Source organism: Hemiscyllium ocellatum, chromosome 21, assembly GCF_020745735.1.
Source record: "Hemiscyllium ocellatum isolate sHemOce1 chromosome 21, sHemOce1.pat.X.cur, whole genome shotgun sequence".
Classification (NCBI taxonomy): Eukaryota; Metazoa; Chordata; class Chondrichthyes; order Orectolobiformes; family Hemiscylliidae; genus Hemiscyllium; species Hemiscyllium ocellatum.
Window position 1 is genome coordinate 15,462,450 of NC_083421.1, and position 25,382 is coordinate 15,487,831.

The following is a 25,382-nucleotide window of genomic DNA, read 5'->3' on the forward strand; positions in this document are numbered from 1 at the left end:
TGAGTGTGATGGCGTCAGGGTGAGAGTGATGGAGTGAGTAAGAGGGTGTCAGTGTGACAGGGATGGAGTGAGTGTTAGGGTGTCAGGGTGATGATGATGGAATGAGTGTGAGGGGGTCATGGTGATGGTGATGGAGTGATTGTTAGGGGGTCAGGGTGACAGTAATGTTGTGAGTGCGACGGTGTCAGTGTGATGGTGATGGAATGAGTGTGAGGGGATCCGGGTGACGGTGATGGAGTGAATGTGAAGGTGACAGGGTGACGGTGATGTCGTGAGTGTGAGGGGTCAGTGTGACGATAATGGCTGACTGTGAGGGTGTCAGGGTGATGGTGATGGAGTGAATGTGAGGGGGTCGGGGTTTTGGTGATGGAGTGAGTGTGAGTGGATCAGGGTGACGGTGATGGAGTGAGTGTGAGGGGTCAGAGTGAGGGTGATGGAGTGAGTGTGACGGGGTCAGGGTGACAGTGATGCAGTGAATGTGAGGGTATCAGGGAGATTGTGATGGAACGAGTGTGAGGGGGTCAGGGTGATGATGCTGGAGTGAATGTGAGGGTGTCAGTGTGATGGTGATGGAGTGAGTGTGAGGGGCTCAGGGTGATGGTGATGGAGTGAGTGTGAGTGGGTCACGGTGACGGTGATGGAATGAGAGTAAGGGGATCAGGGTGTCGGTGATGGAGTGAGTGTGAGGGGGTCAGAGTGAGGGTGATGGAGAGAGTGTGAGTGGTCAGTGTGACGGTAATGGAGTTCGTGTGAGGGGGTTGGTGTGGCGGTGATGGAGTGAGTGGGAGGGGATCAATGTGAGGATGCTGGAGTGAGTGTGAGGGGGTCAGGGTGACAGTGATGGAGTGAGAGTGAGGGGGTCAGGGTGATGGTGATGGAGTGAGTGTGAGGGGGTCAAGATGAGGGTGATGGAGTGAGTGTGAGGGGGTCCGGTTGATGTTAATGGAGTGATTGAGATGGAGTCAGTGTGGGGGTGGTGGAGTGAGTGAGAAGGGATCAGAGTGAGTGTGATAGAGTGAGTGTGAAGGCGGGCAGGGCGATGGTGATGGAGTCAGTGTGAGGGTGTCAAGGTGATGGTGATGGAGTAAGTGTGAGCGTGTCAAGGTGATGGTGATGGAGTGCGTGTGAGGGGGTCAGGGTGACGGTGATGAAGTGAATGTGAGTGCGTCAGGGTGACGGTGATGGAGTGAGTGTGAGGGTGTCAGGGTGATGGTGATGGAGTGAGTGCGAGGGGTTCAGGGTGATGGTGATGGAGTGAGTGTGAGGGGATCGGGGTGACAGTGGTGGAGTGAATGTGAGCGTGTCAGTGTGATGGTGATGGAGTGAATGTGATGGGTCAGTATGATGGTGATGGAATGATTGTGAGGGGATCAGGGTGACGGTGATGGAGTGAGTGTGAGGGGGTCAGGGTGACAATGATAGATGACTGTGAGGGTGTCAGGGTGATGGTGATGGAGTGAGTGTGAGGGGTCAGTGTGATGGTGATGGAAGGAGTGTGAGGGGATCAGGGTGACGGTGATGGAGTGAGTGTGAGGGGGTCAGTGTGTGGGTGATGGACTGAGTGTGCGGGTGTCAGTGTGATGGTGATGGAGTGAGTGTGAGGGGGCAGGGTGCGGTGATGGAGTGAGTGTGAGGGGCGCAGGGTGAGGGTGATGGAATGAGTGTGAGGGGATCAGTGTGATGGTTATGGAGTGAGTGAGAAGGGATCACGGTGAGTGTGATGGAGTGAGTGTGAGGGCGGGCAGGGTGACGGTGATGGAGTGAGTGTGAGGGGGTAAGGATGACGGTGATGGAGTGAGTGTGAGGGTGTCAGGGTGATGGTGATGGAGTGAGTGCGAGGGGTTCAGGGTGATGGTGATGGAGTGAGTGTGAGGGGATCGGGGTGACAGTGGTGGAGTGAATGTGAGCGTGTCAGTGTGATGGTGATGGAGTGAATGTGATGGGTCAGTATGATGGTGATGGAATGATTGTGAGGGGATCAGGGTGACGGTGATGGAGTGAGTGTGAGGGGGTCAGGGTGACAATGATAGATGACTGTGAGGGTGTCAGGGTGATGGTGATGGAGTGAGTGTGAGGGGTCAGTGTGATGGTGATGGAAGGAGTGTGAGGGGATCACGGTGACGGTGATGGAGTGAGTGTGAGGGGGTCAGTGTGTGGGTGATGGACTGAGTGTGCGGGTGTCAGTGTGATGGTGATGGAGTGAGTGTGAGGGGGCAGGGTGCGGTGATGGAGTGAGTGTGAGGGGCGCAGGGTGAGGGTGATGGAATGAGTGTGAGGGGATCAGTGTGATGGTTATGGAGTGAGTGAGAAGGGATCACGGTGAGTGTGATGGAGTGAGTGTGAGGGCGGGCAGGGTGACGGTGATGGAGTGAGTGTGAGGGGGTAAGGATGACGGTGATGGAGTGAGTGTGAGGGGATCAGGGTGACAGCGATGGAGTGAATGTGAGGTGTCAGGGAGATGGTGATGGAACGAGTGTGAGGGGATCAGGGTAATGCTGATGGAGTGAGTGTGAGGGGATCAGGGTGACAGTGATGAAGTGAATCTGAGGGTGTCAGTTCGACGGTGATGGAGTGAGTGTGAAGGTGTCAGGGTGACCGTGATGGAGTGAGTGTGAGTGCATCAGGGTGACAGTGATAGAGTGAGTGTGAGGGGTGTCATTATGACGGTGATGGAGTGAGTGTGAGAGGGTCAGGGTGACAGTATTGGAGTTAGTGTGAGGGGGTCAGGGTGACGGTGATGGAGTGAGTGAGAGGGGGTTAGGCTGATGGTGATGGAGTGAATGTGAGCGGGTCAGTGTGACGGTGATGGAGTGAATGTGAAGGTGACAGGGTGACGGTGATGTAGTGAGTGTGAGGGCGTCAGTGTGACGTTGATGGAGTTAGTGTGAGGGAGTCACTTTGACAGTGATGTAGTGAGTGTGAGGTGGTCAGTGTGACGGTGATGGAGTGAATGTGAAGGTGACAGGGTGACGGTGATGTAGTGAGTGTGAGGTGGTCAGGGTGACAGTGATAGAGTGAGTTTGAGGGGCTTAGGCTGATGGTGATGGAGTGAGTGTGAGGGGGTCAGTGTGACGGTGATGGAGTGAGTGTGGGGTCGTCACTGTGACGGTGATGGAGTGAATGTGGGGGGTCAGGGTTTCTGTGATGGAGTGAGTTTGAAGGGGTCAGGGTGATGTGATGGTGTGAGTGTGAGCCGGTCAATTTGTCAGTGATGGCGTGAGTGTGTGGGGATCAATGTGACGGTGATGTAGTGAGTGTGAGAGGGTTTGTGTGACGGTGATGGAGTTAGTGTGATGGGGTCAGCCTGATGGTGATGGAGTGAGTGTGAGGGGGTCAGCCTGATGTTGATGGAGTGAGTGTGAGTTAATCTGTCTGACAATTATAGAGTAAGTGTGAGTGGTCTAGGGTGACGGTGATGGATTGAGTGGGAGAGGGTCAGGATGACGGTGATGTAGTGCGTATGAGGGGGTCAGGATGACTGTGATGTAGTGAGTGTGAGGAGTCCAGGGTGATGGTGGCGAAGTGAATGTGGGGGGATCAGTGTGTCGATTTTGCAGTGAGTGTGAGGTTGTCAGGATGACTGTGATGTAGTGAGTGTGAGTGGGTCAGTATGACGGTAATTGAATGAGTTTGAGAGGGTCAGGGTGACAGTGTTGGAGAGAGTGTGAGGGCGTCAGTGTGACGGTGATGGAGTTAGTGTGAGGGAGTCACTTTGACGGTGATGTAGCGAGTGTGAGGTGGTCAGTGTGACGGTGATGGAGTGAATGTGAAGGTGACAGGGTGACGATGATGTAGTGAGTTTGAGGGGGTCAGGGTGATAGTGATAGAGTGAGTGAGATTGGCTTAGGCTGATGGTGATGGAGTGAGTGTGAGGGGGTCAGTGTGATGGTGATGTAGTGAGTGTGAGGGGTCAGTATGACGGTGATGGAATGAGTGTGAGAGGGTCAGGGTGACAGTGTTGGAGTGAGTGTGAGGGGATCAATGTGTCGGTGATGTTGTTAGTGTGAGGGGGTCAGGGTGACGGTGATTGGGTGAGTGTGAGGGGGTCAGGGTGATGTTGATGGAGTGAGTGTGAGGGTGTCAGGGTGACGGAGATTGGGTGAGTGTGAGGGGTTCAGGGTCATTTTGATGGAGTGAGTGTGGTGAGTGTGAACGGGTCAGGGTGACAGTGATGGAGTGAATGTGAGGGTGTCAGGGTGATGGTGATGGTGTGAGTGTGAGGCGGTCAGAGTGTCAGCGATTGCGTGAGTGTGAGGGGATCAATGTGACGGTGATGTAGTGAGTCTGCGGATGTCAGTGTTCCGCTGATGGAGTTAGTGTGAGGGGTTCAGTGTTACGGTGTTGGATTGAGTTTGAAGGTGACAGGGTGACAGTGATGGAGTGAGTGAGAGTAGGTTAGGCTGATGGTGACGGAGTGAGTGTGAGTGGGTCAGTGTGACGGTGATGGAGTGAGTGTGAGGGGGTCAGTGTGATGGTGATATAGTGAGTGTGAGGGGGTCAGTGTGACGGTGACGGAGTGAGTGTGAACAGGTCAGTGTGACGGTGATGGAGTGAGTGTGAGGGGTTCAGTGTGGCTGTGTTGAAGTGAGTTTGAGGAGGTCAGTGTGGCGGTGATGGAGAGAGTGTGAGGTGGTCTGTGTGTCAGTGATTGCGTGATTGTCAGGGGATCAATGTGACGGTGATGCAGTGAGTTTGAGGGGGTTCGTGTGATGGTGATGTAGTGAGTTGAAGGGGTCAGTGTGACTTTGATGGAATGAGTGTGAAGGGGTCACTGTGACGGTGATGGAGTGAGTGTGAGGGTGTCAGTGTGACGCTGATGAAGTTAGTGTGAGGGGTTCAGTGTTACGGTGCTGGAGTGAGTGTGATGGTGACAGGGTGACTGTGATGGAGTGAGTGTGAGCGTGTCAGTGTGACAGTGATGGATTTAGTGAGAGGGGGTTAGGCTGATGGTGATGGAGGTAGTGTGAGGGTGTCAGTGTGACTGTGATGGAGTGAGTGTGAGGGGGTCACTGTGACGGTGTTGTAGTGAGTGTGAGAGCGTCAGTGTGACGATGATGGAGTGAGTGTGAGCGGGTCAGTGTGGCTGTGATGGAGAAAGTGTGAGGCGGTCAGTGTGTCAGTGATTGCGTGAGTGTGAGGGTGTCAGTGTGACGATGATGGAGTGAGTGTGAACAGGTCAGTGTGACGGTGATGGAGTGAGTGTGAGGGGTACAGTGTGGCTCTGTTGAAGTGATTGTGAGGGGGTCAGTGTGGCGGTGATGAGTGAGTGTGAGGCGGTCAGTGTGTCAGTGATTGCGTGAGTGTGAGGGGATCAATGTGACGGTGATGCAGTGAGTGTGAGGGGGTCGGTGTGACGGTGATGGAGTGAGTGTGGGAGCGTCAGTGTGACGGTGATGGAGTGAGTGCGAGCGGGTAAGTGTGGCTGTGATGGAGAAAGTGTGAGGCGGTCAGTGTGTCAGTGATTGCGTGAGTGTGCGGGGATCAATGTGACGGTGCTGTAGTGAGTGTGAGGGGGTCAGTATGACAGTGATGGAGTTAGTGTGAGATGCTCACTGTGACGGTGATGTAGAGAGTGTGAGGGGGTCAGTGTGACAGTGATGGATTGAGTGTGAGAGGTTCGGTGTGACGGTGCTGGAGTGAGTGTGCAGGTGACTGGGTGACGGTGATGGAGTGAGTGTGAGGGTGTCAGGGTGACAGTGATGGAGTGAGTGAGAGGGGGTTAGGCTGATGGTGATGGAATGAGTGTGAGGGGCTCAGTGTGACGATGATGTCGTGAGTGTTAGGGGGTCTGTGTGACAGTGATGTAGTGAGTGTGAGGGGGTCAGTGTGACGGTGATGGAGTTAGTATGAGGGTCTCACTGTGATGGTGATGTAGTGAGTGTGAGGGGGTCAGTGTGACGGTGATTGATTTGGTGTAAGGGGGTTAGCGTGATGATGATGGACTGAGTGTGAGGAGATCAGGGTGATTGTGATGGAGTGAGTGTGAGTGGATCAGTGTGACAGTTATGGAGTAAGTGTGAGTGGACCAGGGTGACAGTGATAGATTGAGTATGAGCGGGTCAGGATGACTGTGATGTAGTGAGTGTGAGGAGTCCAGGGTGATGGTGATGGAGTGAGAGTGAGGGTGTGTTTGTGACTATGATGGAGTGAATGTGAGGGGATCAGTGTGACGGTTATGCAGTGAGTGTGAGGGTGTCAGGATGACTGTGATGTAGTAAGTGTGAGTGTGTCAGCATGACGGTGATGTAGTGAGATTGAGTGGGTCAGGGTGACAGTGTTGGAGTGAGTGTGAGGAGATCAATGTGTCGGTGATGGAGTTAGTATGAAGGGGTCAGGGTGACGGTGATGGAGTGATTGTGAGGCTGTCAGGGTGACGGTGATGGAGTGAGTGGGAGGGGGTTAGGCTGATGGTGATGTATTGAGTGTGAGGGGGTCAGTGTGACGGTGATGGAGAGAGTGTGAACAGGTCAGTGTGACGGTGATGGAGTGAGTTTGAGGGGTACAGTGTGGCTGTGTTGAAGTAAGTGTGAGGGGGTCAGTATGGCGGTGATGGAGTGAGTGTGAAGGGATCAATGTGACGGTGATGCAGAGAGTGTGAGCGGGTCAGTATGACGGTGATGGAGTGAATGTGAGAGTGTCAGGGTGACAGTGTTGGAGTGAGTGTGAGGGGATCAATATGTCGGTGATGGAGAAAGTGTGAGGGGGTCAGGGTGACTGTGATTGGGTGAATGTGAGGGTATCAGTGTGACGGTGATGGAGTGAGTGTGAACAGGTCAGTGTGACGGTGATGGAGTGAGTGTGAGGGGTACAGTGTGGCTGTGTTGAAGTGAGTGTGGGGGTTCAGTGTGGCGGTGATGGAGTGAGTGTGTGGTGGTCAGTGTATCAGTGATGTAGTGAGTTGAGAGGGTCAGTGTGACGGTGATGGATTGAGTGTGAGAGGGTCAGGATGATGGTTATGGAGGGAGCATGAGGGTGTCGAAATGACTTGTGTAATGAGTATGAGAAGGTCAGTATGACGGTGATGGAGTGCGTGTGAGAGGGTCAGGGTGACAGTGTTGGAGTGAGTGTGAGGGGATCAATGTGTCGGTGATGGAGTTAGTGTGAGGGGGCCAGGGTGATGTTGATGGAGTGAGTGTGAGGGTGTCAGGGTGACGGTGATGGAGTGAGTGAGAGTGGGTTAGGCTGATGGTGATGGAGTGAGTGTGGGGTCGTCACTGTGATGGTGATGTAGTGAGTGTGAAGGGGTCAGGGTGACAATGATGGTATGAGTGTGAGGCAGTCAGAATGTCAGTGATTGCGTGAGTGTGAGGGGCTCAATGTGACGGTGATGCTGTGAGTGTGAGGGGGTTTGTGTGACGGTGATGTAGTGACTGAGGGGGTCAGTGTGACGGTGATAGAGATAGTGTGAGGGGGTCACTGTGACTGTGATGTAGTGAGTGTGAGGGTGCCAGTGTGACGGTGATGGAGTGAGTGTGAGGGGGTCAGTGTTACGGTGATGGAGTGAATGTGAGGGGGTCACTGTGACGGTGATGGAGAGAATGTGAGGGGGTCAGTGTGGCTGTATTGGAGTGAGTGTGAGGCGGTCAGTGTGTAATTGATTGCGTGAGTGTTAGGGGATCAATGTGACGATGATGTAGTGAGTGTGAGGGGGTCTGTGTGACGGTGATGGAGTTAGTGTGAGGGGCTCACTGTGATGGTGATGTAGTGAGTGTGACGGGATCTGTGTGACGGTGATGGAGTGAGTGTGAAGGTGTCAGGGTGACGGTGATGGAGTGAGTGTGAGGGCGTCAGGGTGATGGTGATGCAGTGAGTGTGAGAGAGTCAGGGTGACAGTGTTGGAGTGAGTGTGAGGGGATCAATGTGTCAGTGATGGAGTTAGTGTGAGAGTGTCAGGGTGACGGTGATTGGGTGAGTGTGAGGGGACCAGGGTGATGTTGATGGAGTGAGTGTGAGGGTGTCACGGTGACGTTGATGGAGTGAGTGTGAGGGGGTCAGTGTGACAGTGATGGAGTGAGTGTGGGGTCGTCACTGTGATGGTGATGGAGTGAGTGTGAGGAGGTCAGGGTGACAATGATGGAGTCAGTGTGAGGGGGTCAGTGTGACGGTGATGGATATAGTGTGAGGGGGTCACTGTGACTGTGATGTAGTGAGTGTGAGGGTGTCAGTGTGACGGTGATGGAGTTAGTGTGAGGGGTTCAGTGTTACGGTGTTGGTGTGAGTGTGAAGGTGAAAGGGTGACAGTGATGGAGTGAGTATGAGGGGGTCACTGTGACGGTGATGGAGTGATTGTGAGTGGGTCAGGATGACGGTAATGGATTAAGTGTGAGAGGGTCAGGATGACGGTTATGGAGTGAGCATGAGGGGGTCAGAATTACTGTGATGTAGTGAGTGTGAGGGGGTCAGTATGACAGTGATGGAGTGAGATTGAGAAGGTCAGGGTGACAGTGATGGAGTGAGTGTGAGGGGATCAATGTGTCGGTGATGGAGTTAGTGTGAGGGTGTCAGGGTGATGTTGATGGAGTGAGTGTGAGGGAGTCAGGGTGATGGTGATGGAGTGAGTGAGAGGTGGTTAGGCTGATGGTGATGGAGTGAGTGTGAGGTGGTCAGTGTGACGGTGACGGAGTGAGTGTGAAGGTGAGAGCGTGACGATGATGGAGTGAGTGTGAGGCGGTCAGGGTGACAGTGATGGAGTGAGTGAGAGGGGGTTAGGCTGATGGTGATGTTGTGAGTGTGAGGGGGTCAGTGTGACGGTGATGGAGTGAGTGTGAGGGGGTCTCTGAGACGGTGATGTAGTAATTTTGAGAGCGTAAGTGTGACGGTGATGGAGAGAGTGTGAGGCGGTCAGTGTGTCAGTGATTCCGTGAGTGTGAAGGGATCAATGTGACGGTGATGTAGTGAGTGTGAGGGGCTCCGTGTGACGGCGATGGAGTTACTGTGAGGGGCTCACTGTGACGTTGATGGAGTGAGTGTGAGGGGGTCAGAGTGACGGTGAGCCAGTGAGTGTGAGGGTTTCAGCGTGACGGTGATGGAGTGAGTATGAGGGGGTCACTGTGACGGTGATGGAGTGATTGTGAGTGAGTCAATGTTACGGAAATGGCGTGAGTGTGGATGGGTCAGGGTGAGGATGATGGAGTGAGTGTGAGGGGGTCAGGGTGCTGGTGATGGATTGAGTGTGAGGTGGTCAGGGTGATGATGATGGACTGAGTGTGAGGGGATCAGGGTGATGGTGATGGAGTGATTGTGAGTGGGTCAATGTGAGGGAAATGGAGTGAGTGTGAGTAGGTCAGGGTGAGGATGATGGAGTGAGTGTGAGGGGGCCAGGGTGATGGTGATGGATTGTGTGTGAGAGGGTCAGTGTGACGGTGATGGAGTGAGTGTGAGAAGGTCAGGGTGATGGTTATGCAGTGAGTGTGAGTGTGTCAGGATGACAGTGATGTAGTGAGTGTGCGGAAGTCAGTATGAGTGTGATGGAGTGAGTTTGAGAGGGTCAGGGTGACAGTGTTGGACTGAGTGTGAGGAGATCAATGTGTCGGTGATGGAGTGAGTGTGAGGGGGTCAGTGTGGTGGTGATGGAGTGAGTGTGAGGCGGCCATTGTGTCAGTGATTGTGTGAGTGTGAGGGGTTCAATGTGACGGTGATGTTGTGAGTGTGAGGAGGTCAGTGTGATGGTGATGGAGTGAGTGCGAGAGGGTCACTGTGATGGTGATGTTGTGAGTGTGAGGAGGTCAGTGTGACTGTGATGGAGTGTAAGGGGGTCAGTGTGACGGTGATGGAGTGAGTGTGAGGCGGTGAGTGTGTCAGTGATTGCGTGAGTGCGGGAGGTTCAATGTGACAGTGATGTAGTGAGTGTGAGGTGGTCAGTGTGACGGTGATGGAGTGAGTGTGAGGGGGTCAGTGTGACAGTGTTGGAGTGAGTGTGAAGGTGTCAGGGTGACGATACTGGAGTGAGTGTGTCGGGGTCTGGGTGATGGTGATTGTGTAAGTGTGAAACGGTCAGGCTGACAATGATGGATTGAGTTGAGGACGTCATGGTGACAGTGTGAGAGGGTCAGGGTGAAGGTGATGGAGTGAGTGTAAGGGTATCATGATGATGGTGTCCGAGTGAGTGTGAGGGGGGCAGGAAGACTGTGATCGAGTGAGTGTGAGGGAATCAGGGTGACGTTAACCGAGTGAGTGTGAGGGGCTAATTGTGACTGTCATCACGTGAATGTGATGGGGTGAGCGGGACGGTGATGGAGTGAGTGTGAGGGGATCACGATGACGGTGGTGGTGTGTGTGTGAGGGGATTAGTGATACGTAGATGATGTGCGTGTGAGGGTGTCAGGGTGACGGTGATTGAGTGAGTGTGAGGGGGTCAGGGTGCCGGTGATGGAGTGAGTGTGAGGGGGTCAGTGTGACGGTGATGGAATGAATGTGTGATTGTCAGTGTAACGATGATGGAGTGAGTGTGAGAAGGTCAGGGTGACGGTGATGGAGTGAGTGTATCAGTGATGGATTGAGTGTGAGATTGACAGGGTGACTGTGATGGAGTGAGTGTGTCGGGGTCAGTTTTACGGTGATGGACTGAGTGTGATGGTGTCAGTGTGATGGTGATGGAATTAGTATGACGGTGTCAGGATGGTGGGCATGGAGTGTGTGGGGGGAGATGAGTGTGACGGTGATGGAAGCTGGCTGAGGAGTCACGGTGACGGCAATGGAATGAGTGTGAGTGGGTCAGTGCGACAGTGATGAAGTGAGTGTGATGGAACAGTGTCGGGATGATGGAGTGAGTGTGAGGCGGTTAGTGTGACAGTGATGGAGTGAGTGTGATACGGTCAGGGTGAAGGTGAAGGAGTGAGTGTGAGGGGGTCAGGGTGACGGTAATGGAGTGAGTGTGAGGATGTGAGTGTGACGGTGATGGAATGAGTGTGACGGGGTCAGTGTGACGCAGATAGCAGAGTGTGAGGGTTTCTGGGTGACGGTGATGCTGTGAGTTTGAGGGGGTCAGGATGACGGTGATGGATTCAGTATGAGGGGTTCAGTTTGACGGTGATGGAGTGAGTGTGAGGTGATCAGGCTGACGATGATGGAGTGAATGTGAGGACGTAAGGTGACGGAGATGGAGTGAGTGTGAGGAGGTCAGGGTGACGGTGACGGAGTGAGTGTGAGGTGGTCAGGGCGATGGTGATGGAGTGAGTGTGTGGGGGTCAGGATGACGGTGATGAGTGAGTGGCAGGGGGTCAGGGTGACGATGATGGAATGAGTGTGAACGGGTCAGGGTGACGGGGATCGAGCGAGTGTGTGGGGGTCAGGGTGACGGTGATGAGTGAGTGGCAGGGGGTCAAGGTGACGTTGATGGAGTGAGTGTGCGGGGATCAGGGTGACGGTGATGGGTGAGTATCAGGGGATTAGTTTGACTTTGATTGCGTAAGTGTGAGGGGGTCACTGTGACAGAGATGACGTGAGTGTGAGGTGGTGAGGGTAACGATGATGGAGTGAGTGGGAGGGGGCCTGGGTGATGGTGATGGAGTGAGGGTGAGGGGGTCTGGGTGATGGTGATGGAGTGAGTGTGCAGGGGTCAGGGTGATCGTGATGGAGTGAGTGTGAGGGGGTCAGTTTGATGATAATGGAGTGAGGGTGAGGGTATCAGTGTGACGCTGATGGATTGAGTTGAATAGGGTCAGAATGAAGCAGAATGAGTGAGTGCGAGTGGGTCATGGTGACGGTGGTGGATTCAAATATTATCACACCATCATTCTTACTCCCCGCACTTTCATTCACTGTCAGGTTCACTCCCGCACACACTCTCCCACTGTTTTGCTCATATAACTGAACACTTACCCACAGTCACACTCAATTCTGAACATGCTGTCTCTCCATCACGCTCACTCCCCCACTCACGTCTTGACCCTCATAATCACTGTCTCAGCCCACTACACACGGTCACACTCACTCCATCACTGACTCCCTCAGCATCATGCTTACCGCTCAGCACATTCTACCACCGTCCTGCTCACTCCCTCGCTCAATACCCAATGAATGTGTACACTCTCCCGGTTACTCCACCACCAACACACAAATTTCCCTGCTCCCTCTCCCACAGTCATGTATACGGCTCTGATCTCCAGACACCAACCTCCCCCCCCCACCCCCGATCATGTATACACCCCCACTAACTTCACCATCATCATGCACGCTCCCTGGCTGACTCACCGACATTGAGGCATGCTCCAGTGCTGACACTCCCCAGTACACTCATTCTCTCATTCACATCCACACGATCAATAAAAATATCCCTCATACTGTCTCACCATCAGACTCACTCACCCACGATCAGTCACACTTCCCTGTACACTCCGCTCCATCACACTCAGTCTCTGGTTCACGGCCCTAACATCACTCTGGCTCCCACGCATACTTCTGGACAATCAGGCTCACTGCCCTGCACTCTTTCACACCGTTTTGCACAGCCCCTTTTTTTCACATGCCACTACAGTTACTCTCAATCGCCCCCATATTCTCCCACATACACGCTGATTCCCGCTCACACTACCCCTCCATCATGCTCACTATTCTCACACTCCCCACCGTCACACTTACTCTCCCTGGAAACTCTCCCCGGAGACAATCACGCCTTCACCCATACCCACCATCACACACATTCTCCTCCAGTCACCCCATTGTCAAGCTCATGCTGCTGTGCTTGTTGACACCAAGCGCAGCAGCATGAGCACCCTCCGTGCACACAACCAGCCATCAGTCTTAAATCCATGCACACGTACACACCGCCATGTCCACTCATGGCGCACTCCACCAGTATCACTCTCACTACCTGCACACTCCACCATCATCACACTCAGTCTCCCCGGAAACTAACCCACTGACACACTTAGTACCCGCACACTACTCCACCGTCACACTCACTTCCTCACACAATGCCTCACTGTCGTCCACACTCTCCAGCACAAGACACGACCATCACATTCACTCCACTGAACACACCTCAACCACAAGCCCAATCCCTCCCACACTTCTGTATCATCAAACACACTCCCCTGTACACTCTCCCATCGTAATTCTCACTCCCCCAAATCTAGTACAACGTCACGCACACTCTTCCACACACTCCTCTCCCGTTACGCTCACATTTTGGCACACTATATCATCGTCACGCTCAATGCCCCAAGCAATCGTTCACCATCTAGCTGACTCACCCGCACACACTGCTACCATCCTGCTGTCAGAACTGTATTGTTCATTTGTGTGTATACTCCCAGACCATCACAGTCACTTCCGCGCACAGTCACCCACCTTCATGCTCACTCCCCTGCACGTTCGCTCAATGTCAATGCCTCATACACCCGCTATCATACTAATTAACCAGCACAGTCGCCCACTGGCACACCCACACCCCTGCACACTCACCCACTCTCACACCAATACTCCCTGTACACTACATTATCAACACTCTCACTCAGCCGCAGACTACCCTTCATCTCGTTACTCCAGTGCACACTCCCTCACCATTATGCGAACTGCCCCGCACACTCCCCACTGTCATACTTAGTTCCACCCTTAATTCCTTTACATTCAGAAATATTTGCCCGGTCTATCCTCCACCATCACGCTCACTGATCTGCACAATCTCAAACCATCATGCACACTTCCTCATTCACTACCCCTTCGTGAAGCGCACATCGTCGCTAACTTTGCCACCATTATGCTCATTACCCTGCACACTCACTCATATTCATCACACTTCTGCACTTTCTCCCACAACGTCTCATTCAATCCCCCGTCAAATCCCCACCATCATACAAGTGCAGGAGAAAGTGAGGATTGCAGATGCTGAAGACCAGTGTTGAAAAATATGGTGCTGGAAAAACACAGCAGGCCAGTTAGCATCCGAGGAGCAGGAGAATTGACGTTTCGGGCATAAGCCCTTTTTCAGAAATTCTCACCGAGATCCTTGTACTGGGAGGAGGAGAGCTTCAAGGTTGGCATCCTTGCAAGAACCAGTAGGTTAAGACCAACTCAGAGAAAGTGAGGATTGCAGATTCTGGAGACCAGTGTTGAAAAATGTGGTGCTGGAGAAACAAAGCAGGCCCGGAAGCATCCGAGGAGCAAGAGAATCGATGTTTCGGGCATAAGCCCTTCTTTAGGAAGCAGGGCTTACGCCCGAAACGTCGATTCCCCTGCTCATCAGATGCTGCCTGGCCTGCTGTATCATACAAGTGCACCCAATCAATCCTCCATCACCATGCTCACTCCTCTGCACTCTCCAACAGTGTTACATTCACACCCCGTTCATTTACATAAGATCACCCATACTCCACACTCACTTCCCCACCATCTTGCTAACTCCTCCACACAATCCCTCACCTTGATACTCATCCCCAGCACTCTCTGTCACTGACTTGCTCACTCCCCAACCATCATGCTGACTCTCCCACACACTACCGCATTGTCAGTCTGTCTCGCTGGACATGCCTCCACCCTCAGGCCTGCTTTCCCACAAACTCTTCACATCATGCTAACACCCTTGCAAACTCCGCTGCAGTCTTACCTACTCGGCCTCACACTCCCCCAACGTCACTGTCACTTCCATAACCACTATTCCACCGTCACACGCACCATCCTGCTCCCTGCCCCCCCGTCCATCTCACTACCTCCCACACTCACTGACCTGAGCACGAGCCAGCAAACCTTTCCTCAGTGAATCCTCTAGAAATGGCCTTTGACCCCATCCCTACACAATCTCTTGTTGTCCCAACCCCACTGCTTCACCCTTACCTTAGCCGATGGTGCCATCCATACATTTATCCCCTTGTAGTGTTCAGTGTTCTCACACCCACTGTGTCCCCTGTGAACGGCATTTGGCCCAATCGCCATGCTTTTACCCAAGCAACTAACTGATCCTCCACAACATTCCTTCTGTTACGCTATCAATGATCCATAGCACCACCAAACCCTGTCTCTGTTTCCTTGCAACGGAAGCTGTGAGAAGATTCGAAGAAGGGAGGTTTGGAAAGAGAGATATTGAGAGATAGAGAGTGCAAGACCGAGAGAGAATATGGATAGAAACGGACAAAGCGAGTGAGTTGAATTCTGCCCAAGGCCAGGTCGAACTGAGTTACCCACAGGTGAAAGCAAAGATGGAGTGACTTAAATCCCTCACGTGAGATCGGCCCCGTTACCCTTACCTTCTCTGAGGTCCAGGACTTGGGGGCTGAGTCAATCTCTCTCCAGCTCAGCTTTTTCAATACAAACAGGAATAAAAATATAGTTCACTCTGCTGCTTGGAGCATTTTATTAAACACGTTTATTGTAAACAAATTGAAGTGATCCATACAGATAGTGGGATTTTGCTTTGCTTACTGAGCCTTGAGTTGTGAGCTGTTGAAATGAGTCCCGATAACTCCCTGCGGGATAAGAGTTGACAAAACAGCCTGATCCTCGATCGTTTACAACAATAAGAGGCTGTTTCATTGCTGAAACAATTAACTGAATAGAGAAAGCCCTTAATGTATTGATTAATGTGTGAATGTAATAGATTTTTGAATTTGGACAAACGGATATTTAAACACATTTTTCAGCTGCTCTCTGAACCTTTTCTGGGTTAAAGCATAAATCACCGTGTTTGTGCAGCAACTGAGGAGCTGCAGTATGAAACTCAATTCCTTCACACAGGTGTGTAGAAACATAGCCTTAAACCCAATATGATCCATCCGGTACCATATAGAATCCATCATAAACGTTGTCCATAACAGGATGAAATTGGCCGAGATCACAAACACTAAAACAACAGATTTTTGTCGATTTCTCATTTCTGTGTCACACTGAGCGTCCCCATTGGTGTGAGCGCGGAGTCTCCTGCGGGCTCTGCTGGTCACCAAAATGTGTCTGACGGTGAAAATATTGAGCAGCAAAATCAGGAGAAATGGGACACACGGGGTTAGAATGTGGTGGAGGAACTCAATTGCGATCCAGACTCGGGAGTAACGGACACCCTTCATTACATCACAAAACCAGGGGGCGTTCTCCAGCCAATACTTGGCTGTGAACATAAAATACCAGAAAATGTTCTTTAAACAGCTCAGCACAGTCACTGTTCCAAGGACTACAGCCGCCGTTTTCTCACTGCAATATTTACTTTTCAGCTTCTGGCAACAAATGGCTATGAATCGATCAAAGGTAAAACCGACGGTGAACCAGACAGAGCAGTCAGTGGCTGCATAAAGCAGGACAGCGTGGATATTACACACGGGGATGTAATACACGAAGTAAAACTGTTCATAATAAACAACAGGAATGTGTCTTAATACCAAGTCGAGAATAATGTCCAGTAGATCTGTCACTGCCATGGCAAACAGGTAACGGCTGACACACGGAGACAATCCACAATCTTTAGAAACCAGGACTTAGATCGTCACTATGTTAACTGTGAGGACGGAAAATATATATATATATATATATATATCAGCCTTGACATAACTTATGTGCTTGTTTGAGGACCCAGTGACGCTTTCGAATGTGTCAATGCCTTCAGAAATGTATTTACATAATTGGAGCTGAAATGACAAATTGGCAGGCCTGAATAAAGACAAAATTGTGTCATAAAACGCAAGATACCTTCCTTCACCAAGCACACGAAGACACATCCATATTAACAGACGTTTTCTCGAACATTCCCAGACACTCTATCACTCGAGAGTTTAAATACAGAGGGTGAAAACTTTGCTATCCTGAAGGTTTCTCACCAAGTTCCTAAAGGACAACCGCAGATTGGAAATTACTGTTTTTTTTTAGTAGAAATTGTAATCGATTGTCTGTCGTGTAGACATGGAAGTATAGGGAAAATGTATTAACCCCTTTAAATTCCCGAACTGTACTTGGTTCTACTTGCAAAAGAATATCTCCCCTCGGGGCTTATCTTTTGTTTGAATCACTGACGTCCTGTCGTTCATAAATACTGTTATTGAAAGAATATTCCTGGGAATGTCGGTTATAGGATGTTTTGGAAAATGTTCGTGATAGAATTTCCAGAGAATATCTGTTATATCATGGTCCAGCAAAATCATTTATAGATTCTTTCAGTAAATGTCAGTTGTAGAATGTTCTGGAGAATGTCGATAATATAATGTTCTGGTGTGTGTCAGTTGTAGAGTGCTCTGGTGAATATCTGGTACGGAATGTTCCTGACAGTGTCAGAGATAGAATCTTCCAAAAAAATGTCTGTTACAGAATGTTCAGGGGAATGTCAGTTGTAGAATTCTGTGGCAAGTCAGGTCCAGAATGTAATAGTGTCAGTAAGGTTCACACAACAAAGGCGCTTCTGCAGATTAAGTTTAGTGAGACTCACTCAGCCTCACAGTTGGAATCTCCCCCAAAACCCAACTGGCACTTTGCTACAACAGCAATTCGAGGAAGACAATATCTCCATCCATTGATGAAAAATCCACTTTTACAATCATGCAAATTCCATTCCTTATTTCAAGATCTCCCCCACTTCCTTTTAATTTTTGTATTACACTCCAAAATATGAAATGCTCTAGATGTTCAGTTTCCAAAATCCGTCATCCTGCAGTCAGATCTATCAAATGCCATTAAATCATATGAATTTCACCTCACGATATGCAGTGAATTCCTTGATCTATTTTAAGGATAAAACACATATTTTGATAGAGCACCTTTAGTTCAGCTTTTTTACCCAAAATTCCATGCGTCATTCTTGCCTGGATTTCTCATAATGACCAGTCAGGGAAAAGGCTGAAAGTCTCCAGCTCACAGACTCAGAACTGATGGGAAATGTTTCATGAAGCCCCATCACCTTTCCTGGGTAGATCCTGTCCACTGATAGGACAGACGCACCACTGGGTACACCGTGGTATGCATTCAGGATCTGAGTTACCTTGGAATTGCTGAACATTGTTCCCAGACCTAGAGAAATCTCATGGTAGCTTTTCTTGGAAATCTCCTGATGATGGACATTCACTGTCATCCACACCAGCCTTCGTTGATAAATAAGTCCCTGTCGATGTTGAAAATAAATCAGATGAAGCGCTGAGGGTGGCAATGACATAGAGCATACTCTGCGTCTAGAAATTCAATGTTGATCACCAAGAGTGTGTCCAAAAGCACAACACTGACTGAGCAGAGCGAGGACAGAAACAGACAACAGTCACAGACTGTGGGAAGTGATGGATGAACCAACAAGAGCGAAACCTTTTCACCAAACTACTTGTCACAGATGGATCTGCCCATGCATTATCTGTAGGAGCAGCCAACACATAGTCCTGGCGCTATGAATATCTCAGCCTCATACTGAAGATACCGCCCACTCTGTTATTTGGCACCAATTCCTGCGAAGTTGGACATACTTCCAAAGGAACGAGCAAATGGAAACTCAGCATCCATGAGGCACTGGGTGCTATGAGCAGCTGCAAAGTCAATGTCCTTGCCTCCATCATAAAGTCAGAAGTGGGCTGTTCACTGATGATACCAAAACGTTCAGCAACACTCACACCTATACTGAAGCAGACCATTCAGCCCATCAAAAGTTTTAAACAGCAACAGAATGAGGCCATTTAACCATTCGAGGTTGTTACTCAGCAATTGGAGCCGAGTTCTTAATCTCTCATGTCTGTCATATAGGAAATGTAAAGAAATATTTAGACTTTCAAAGCTGATACATAGGCGGGCCGGTTACAGAATCGGAAGCTTGGATAAAATGGACAAATTAGTGTCTATGATTTTAACAGACATTAACAACTACAATGACACAGTGATCAGTGCTGGGTCCACAACTATTTGCAAACTTTCCCGATGGTTTTGATAAATGGAAGAAATGCATTTTAATTAAATACATCAGTGATGCTGATGCAGTCAGGAAATGAAGTTGTCAACAGGACATGGAGAGTCTGTAATTCGATAAGCAATACGGATTTGGCAGATGGGATATAACGTAGTTCATTGTGAAACTCTGAATATTTCAGGAAAAATGAAAGACTGAATATTACATCAACGGAAAAAAATGCGGGACTTCATAATAGAGAGTCGATGGGAACGTTCATTCTGAACAGTTCAGGCATCAGAATTGTTGTTTCATCAGCCTCATGATCACTTGCATGATGTTTCCACTGGCATATTTGCTCTCAGTGCACACGGAATATTTTATGTGGTTGGTTGGTAGTGGGGAAATGTGAGGGGCAGTGTGTACTGGACCGTTTATCAAGGCCTTTACCCGAAATGCCATTCTTCTTTTCGTTGGTGAGACCGAAAGACGATGGGACATGGGTATTCACCAACATGAAGTACTATGCATGGTCACACTGTAACGTCACTGGAGCGAGCCCGAAGTTTCAATCACAAGAAAGAAAACATAAAATAAAGACTTTTCCGTATTAGATGAAAGGCATTGTTATACCACAATCTCAATTCACTGCACAAAACCACTCGAAAAGCCATAAACCCAAGCGAGATATCCTTTTAGCATGGAGCACTGTGTAGACCATGCTCTGCTGTGTCTAGTCAAACAAACTACTCAGAGGCAAACATTGTATAGATCACACCATTGCAATCATCTATAAACCCAGACAAGATATCTGTTCAGAACGGGAGCTGTGCAGACCGCAGCACTAGAATATTTTTTGAGTGTAGCACTCTACAAAGGATTGAGATGAATTTGGTCACGCTTGTTCGAACTGTTAATGTCTTTTGATGTACTATTCAACATTATACTGAGAATGAATTGTAAATATTTAGCCGGATTAATGCACATCCCCAACACATTTCTGAACATTATGAGCAACGTAGCATGGCCAATTCACCGACACTGCACATCTTTGGATTTTGGGAGAACCTGGATCACTGGGACGAAACCCACGCAGACATGGAGAGCATGCGCATCCACCACACGTACAATCGCGCATGGGTCGAATCTAAACCGGTTGCTCAGCACTGTGAGATAGCAGTGCCAAGAACTGAGGTTCCTTGCTGCCTGAACCTTGGACCTAACATGGTGCAATAAACGATGACATTAGAAACTTTTCACTGGACTCATCAGATTGCAAAGGCAACCAAACTAATCGAATTCAATTGTGAGACAGTCACTGTGTTTATTGACTTTTCCAAGCACTGCTTCTGCTTGGCGTGGAGCGGCCATCAGAGTCTGGTATAACATCACATTAAACAGAAGTGATTGAGACAGCAGGAGAGGAAAAGAGAGTGAAAAGGGACATTTTAATCCCTGTTTCAATGAATTCACTCCCAAAACGGCAGAATCTCGAATGCTCAGAGATGCAGATGCAAACTAATACAATAAATCACACACTCAAAGACACAGACAAACACAGAAACAAACACATACGCACATAACAATAAATTAGACACAGGCAAATATTTGCACCCTCAAGCCAACAATCTTATTAAATGTGACAATGAATCATCTGATGTAGACATCTACGTTATTTCCTCTAGGGAAATACGAAAGGGCAGATGACTGCGTTCTGAGAGGGAGAGAACTATAAGATCAGTGACTCTAAATCTATTAGTTTGTGAATATTTCTGGAAATGAATACGCCTGGTCAACAACTGAACGTAATATATTGAGAAAAGGATGATTTTGACAATATTAAGTAGGAACTTTCAAAAGATGATTGGGGTAAGCTGTTTCCCGGAAAATGGGTTGCTGATGAGTAACAGTGTTTCAAAAGTGAGACAACGAGCGTTCAAGGACAACATGTTCCTTTTAGTGTTATGGGCAATACTCACAGAAGTAGTGTATAGTACATGACGGGGGATATTGCCGTTCTGGTCAAGAAAACAATGGAAGTTATATATGCCAGGAGTCGGCAGGTGGGATCAGGTGAATCACTTGAAGAGCAGACGGTATGTAGGAGTATGCTCAAGAGGGAAATCAGGAGAGCAAAAAAGGGTGTGATGCTGCTGCTCTTTTAATAAGGGAAAATAGTCAATGTTTTTTTCTTTCAGAAGGTCGTAAAGGACACACACTCCGATAAATCAGTGCTATTTTGATTGCAGGCAGAGGGTACGGTTTATTTCAGGTTGAAGGCATTCGAGCTTTTTTCGGAAAAAAAAGCTTTCAAGTTGAAATGGGAGTGGCCAGTTCTCCCAACTCAGCCTGCTCTGGTTTAGTTTCGTTAATGGTGATTTGGAGTACTAGAACAAAGTAACACATGAGAACTAGGAGCCACCTACTCTTTCATTCAGCAATATCATGGTTGACTTATTCGTGGACCCAGGTCCACTCCTTGCATTCTCGCTGCACCCTTAATTATTTTATGTTTCACAAAAACGTCTACATTAGCTTTAAAAACGTTGACTGAAGTAGCGTCAACTAGGCATCAAGGGCACCAAGGTAGCTGCATGATAGGATGCTACAACTTTATTTCCCATTTCAGCAATGTTCCTTTGATTCTCCTACAAAATTAATGACCTTTTTTTATTACATTGTACTCCATCTGTCAGACCTCTGCCCACTAACTCATTGCAACTATGTCCCTCTGCAAATTTTCATAGTCCTCTGCATACTTGGCTAGGCTATCCATCATGGAGAAAGTGAGGACTGCACATGCTGGAGACCAGAACTGAAAATGTGTTGCTGGAAAAGCGCAGCAGGTCAGGCAGCATCCAAGGAGCAGGAGAATCAACGTTTCGGGCATGAGCCCTTCTTCAAGAATGAGGTAAGTGTGCCAAGCAGGCTAAGATAAAAGGTAGGGTAGAGGGACTTGGGGGAGGGGCTTTGGAAATGCGATAGGTGGAAGGAGGTCAAGGTGAGTGTTATAGGCCGGAGTGGGGCTGGGGGCGGAGAGTCAGGAAGAAGATTGCAGGTTAGGAAGGCGGTGCTGAGTTCGAGGGATTTGACTGCGATAGGGTGGGGTGAGGGGAAATGAGGAAACTGGAGAAATCTAAGTTCATCCCTTGTGGTTGGAGAGTACCTCGGCGGATGATGAGGCGCTCTTCCTCCAGCCATCGTGTTGATATGGTCTGGCGATGGAGGAATCCAAGGACCTGCATGTCCTTGGTGGAATGGGAGGGGGAGTTAAAGACACCCAGACCAACCAAACCAACCACCGTGTGGCTCTGGGTGCTCACTGCTCACAATGAGACGATGGCCCTCGGTCCGCTGTCGTACAGCCTGTTCCCACTCTATGGTGAAATCCTGCATGAGAACTTGCTTTCAACAAAAACATGGAAGCTCGGGAACTCGGGGAAAGAAATACATGGTGTGACGTTTTGAAATGAGGCTACATGGTGGATGAGGAAATGTGGAGGTCTTTAATATGTTAACCGGAGATAAATATCCCGGGGTAGTGCAACTTTGCTTCAGGTCATTGTGGGAAGCTAGAGAAACATTTTGGACCCGTTTCGGTGAGATATATGCATCATTCCTGGGAGTTCTGGGGAAGAGTCACTGGAACCAAAACGTTAACTGTCACTTCTCTGCACAGATGTTACCAGGCCTGCTGAAATGTTCCAGCAACAACTTTTTTTTTGTTGCTTCTGCTTTACAATGTTTGCTGTTCTTTCGTTTTTTTTTTATGTCATTGACAGCCACGGTTGAGGTGCTGGAAGACTGGAAGACTGGAAGACAGTTAATGTTGTGACATTATTTTTAATCATGCAGCAAGGAAAAGCGATAGAACTAGAGAACAGTAGTCTGGTGTCAGTGGTGGACAACTGTTTGGAGGAAATTCTGAGAATCAGGACTTACTTGCATTTGGAAAGGCAAGAACTGATTGCCAATAGTCAGCATAACTAGATGTTTGAGGGAAACGTCTCTCATAAATTGACTTCACTTTTCCAAGTGGTGACAAAGCAGATAGATGAAGGTGAAACACCATGCGTTGTCTACTTGGACATCAATGAGGCCCAATTTGGCTCTGCATCGTAAAGATTTTAAAGAGAATCAGCGATAGCTCGCCAATTCGATCCACATTCTCCTACAAAGTAGTAGACAGAGGTCGCTGGCATTTGTTCGTTGTTTCAACCGGAGGTCTGTGAGCAGCTGCGTGCCACAAGGATCGGTGATTGGTCCACTGTTGTTCGTTATTTTAAGAAAAATTTGGATGACAATATAGGAAGCAGGCATACTACGTGTTTAGACGACCCAAAATTGGCGATACAGTGAAAAGTGTTATCTAAGCGGATAATGATATCTTAATCAATTGGGCCAGTGTGGCAAGCAATTGCAGATGGTGCATCATACAGTTAAATGCCATTTGCTGCATTTTTGTTTGAAAAACCAAGGCAAGATTTGCACAGTTAACAATCAAGCTCTGGCGAGTGTTGTGAAACAGACAGAACAGGGGTTCAGTTGCAGGGTTCCTTAAAATGGAGTCGCAAATTGACAAGGAAGTTCTCAAGTTATTCGGCACGTTACAGTCATCGGTCAGAGCACTGAGAATAGGAGTTGGGATGTCAGTTATGACTGTGCAACGAAAGTGCAATTCTTGTCGCCTTGCTATCCAAATAATGTTATAAACGGGAAAGGGTACAAAATATTTAAATTGATGTGATGGAGAATGGAGATTTGAGACACAATGATGGGATGGGTACCGTCAGACCTTTTCTAGTTTGCATTGGAGAATGAGGGGCAACCTTCTGGAGGTTTATAAAATCATGCCAGACATAGATAGCAAGAACAGCAATGGTCTTTACCCCAGGGTAGAGATCTCCAAAAGCGGAAGACAGAGGATTACGTCGACAGGAAAAAAATTAAACGAGATTTAAGTGGTAGCTGTTTCTCACAGAGGGTGGTGTATACATGTAATGAGCTAAGAGACAAAGTGGTTGAGGCGAGTACATTTGCAACATTTTAAAGACAGACGGGTAAATAAATGGGAAAGTATCAGAGGGTTAAGTGCCAAATGAAGCCAAATAGGACTAGTTATGCTTAGTAGGATTGGTGAGCATGGACGATTTGTGTCGAAGGGTCTGTTTATATATTGCACTACTTTAAGAGGCTATTACTTTGCAGCTCATCTTTCATCAACAATTCGTCATTACACTCAAGTAATTTTCAAGTCAAAAATCGTTTGTAAATGCTTTCAGCGATCTAGCTCTCCCAACTTGCTTTAATAGAGAATTGCTGATATTGATGAGGCCGTGCAGACTATAGGATCTGCAGAAGCAGAATTGTATTCAACCACAATCTATAACCTTATGTGTCTGGCAATCCCTCAGGCTACCATTGCCATCAATCTGATTATGGTTCAGTGACGAGTGTGGGTGAACATGCTAGGGTTAGAACCATGTGTACCTAAAACTAATGATTACCAGCCAAAGCTGCCGGACTTGACTCCTTGCATTCCAAACAGCAGAACTAGAATGAGATAGAGAGGGAGAAATTATCCCAACAATAACAGATAAGATCCAAGCTTTGCCGTCCTGTAACATTCAGTCACAAATGGTGGTAGAGAATTAAACAGCTTACTGGAAGGTTGTACAAATATCCCCTTCCCAAGCAAAGGAACAGCTGTGAATGTCTGTACATAAGACAATGATGTCAGATCTGCGTCAACGTCAGGCAGACACGTTGAGTGTATGATCTACCTCAACGTCGTCATAATGACCACAGATTCGTTGATCACACAGATGCGAGTCGTTAATCAATGCGATCCGCTGCACGTAACATGAAAAACTGCTGAACACATCAGCTACGATAAACGCCCTCACACCATTCCTGCCAAGGGAATGAAGACTTGCGCTGCATCATAAATGTTGCCGCTGTGGAAGCTGTTTTATTTCAGCTCCAACTCTGACGTCTACCCAGCAATTTGGAAAATGACTTAACTATGTCCAGTCCCCAAGAAAAGGATAATTACAATCTGCCCAACTGCCATCCCAATCAGGCCCATCATGATAATCAAAGAGGTGGAATTTCTTTTTGAAAGAGTTATCAAGAAACACAGAAATAACTTTCTCAGTCTGTTGTCTGATAGGTTCCCATGTGGAGATGCAGCCGTTGTGGAAATGTCGCTGGATTACTAATCCCAAAAAGGCTAATGCTCTGGACGTTGGCGGAAATTAAAACACAATTAATAAACTATTGGGATGTAATCTCTGCTGTCAGTAATACTGACCTTGAAGCGAATATCTTTTGCAAACACAGATTTGTTTCACCAATATACGTGCAGGAAGTGAAATTTCCGTGATTTTCTGGTCTGGTCTAGAAGTTTCTCCAGACACACAGACATGTGATAAACTCTTTAATGCCATCTGAAAAGACCAAATAAGGCAGTCAATTGTGTTTACCTTCTCCGAGTTCATCAGACATAACACTAGTCAACAGCCTCGGAATTAGAAAAGGGAATGGGAAGCATAGTCAGTCCTGCAGATGCCGACTTGCTAACATCTCAGAGCTTGTGAAAATACTTATA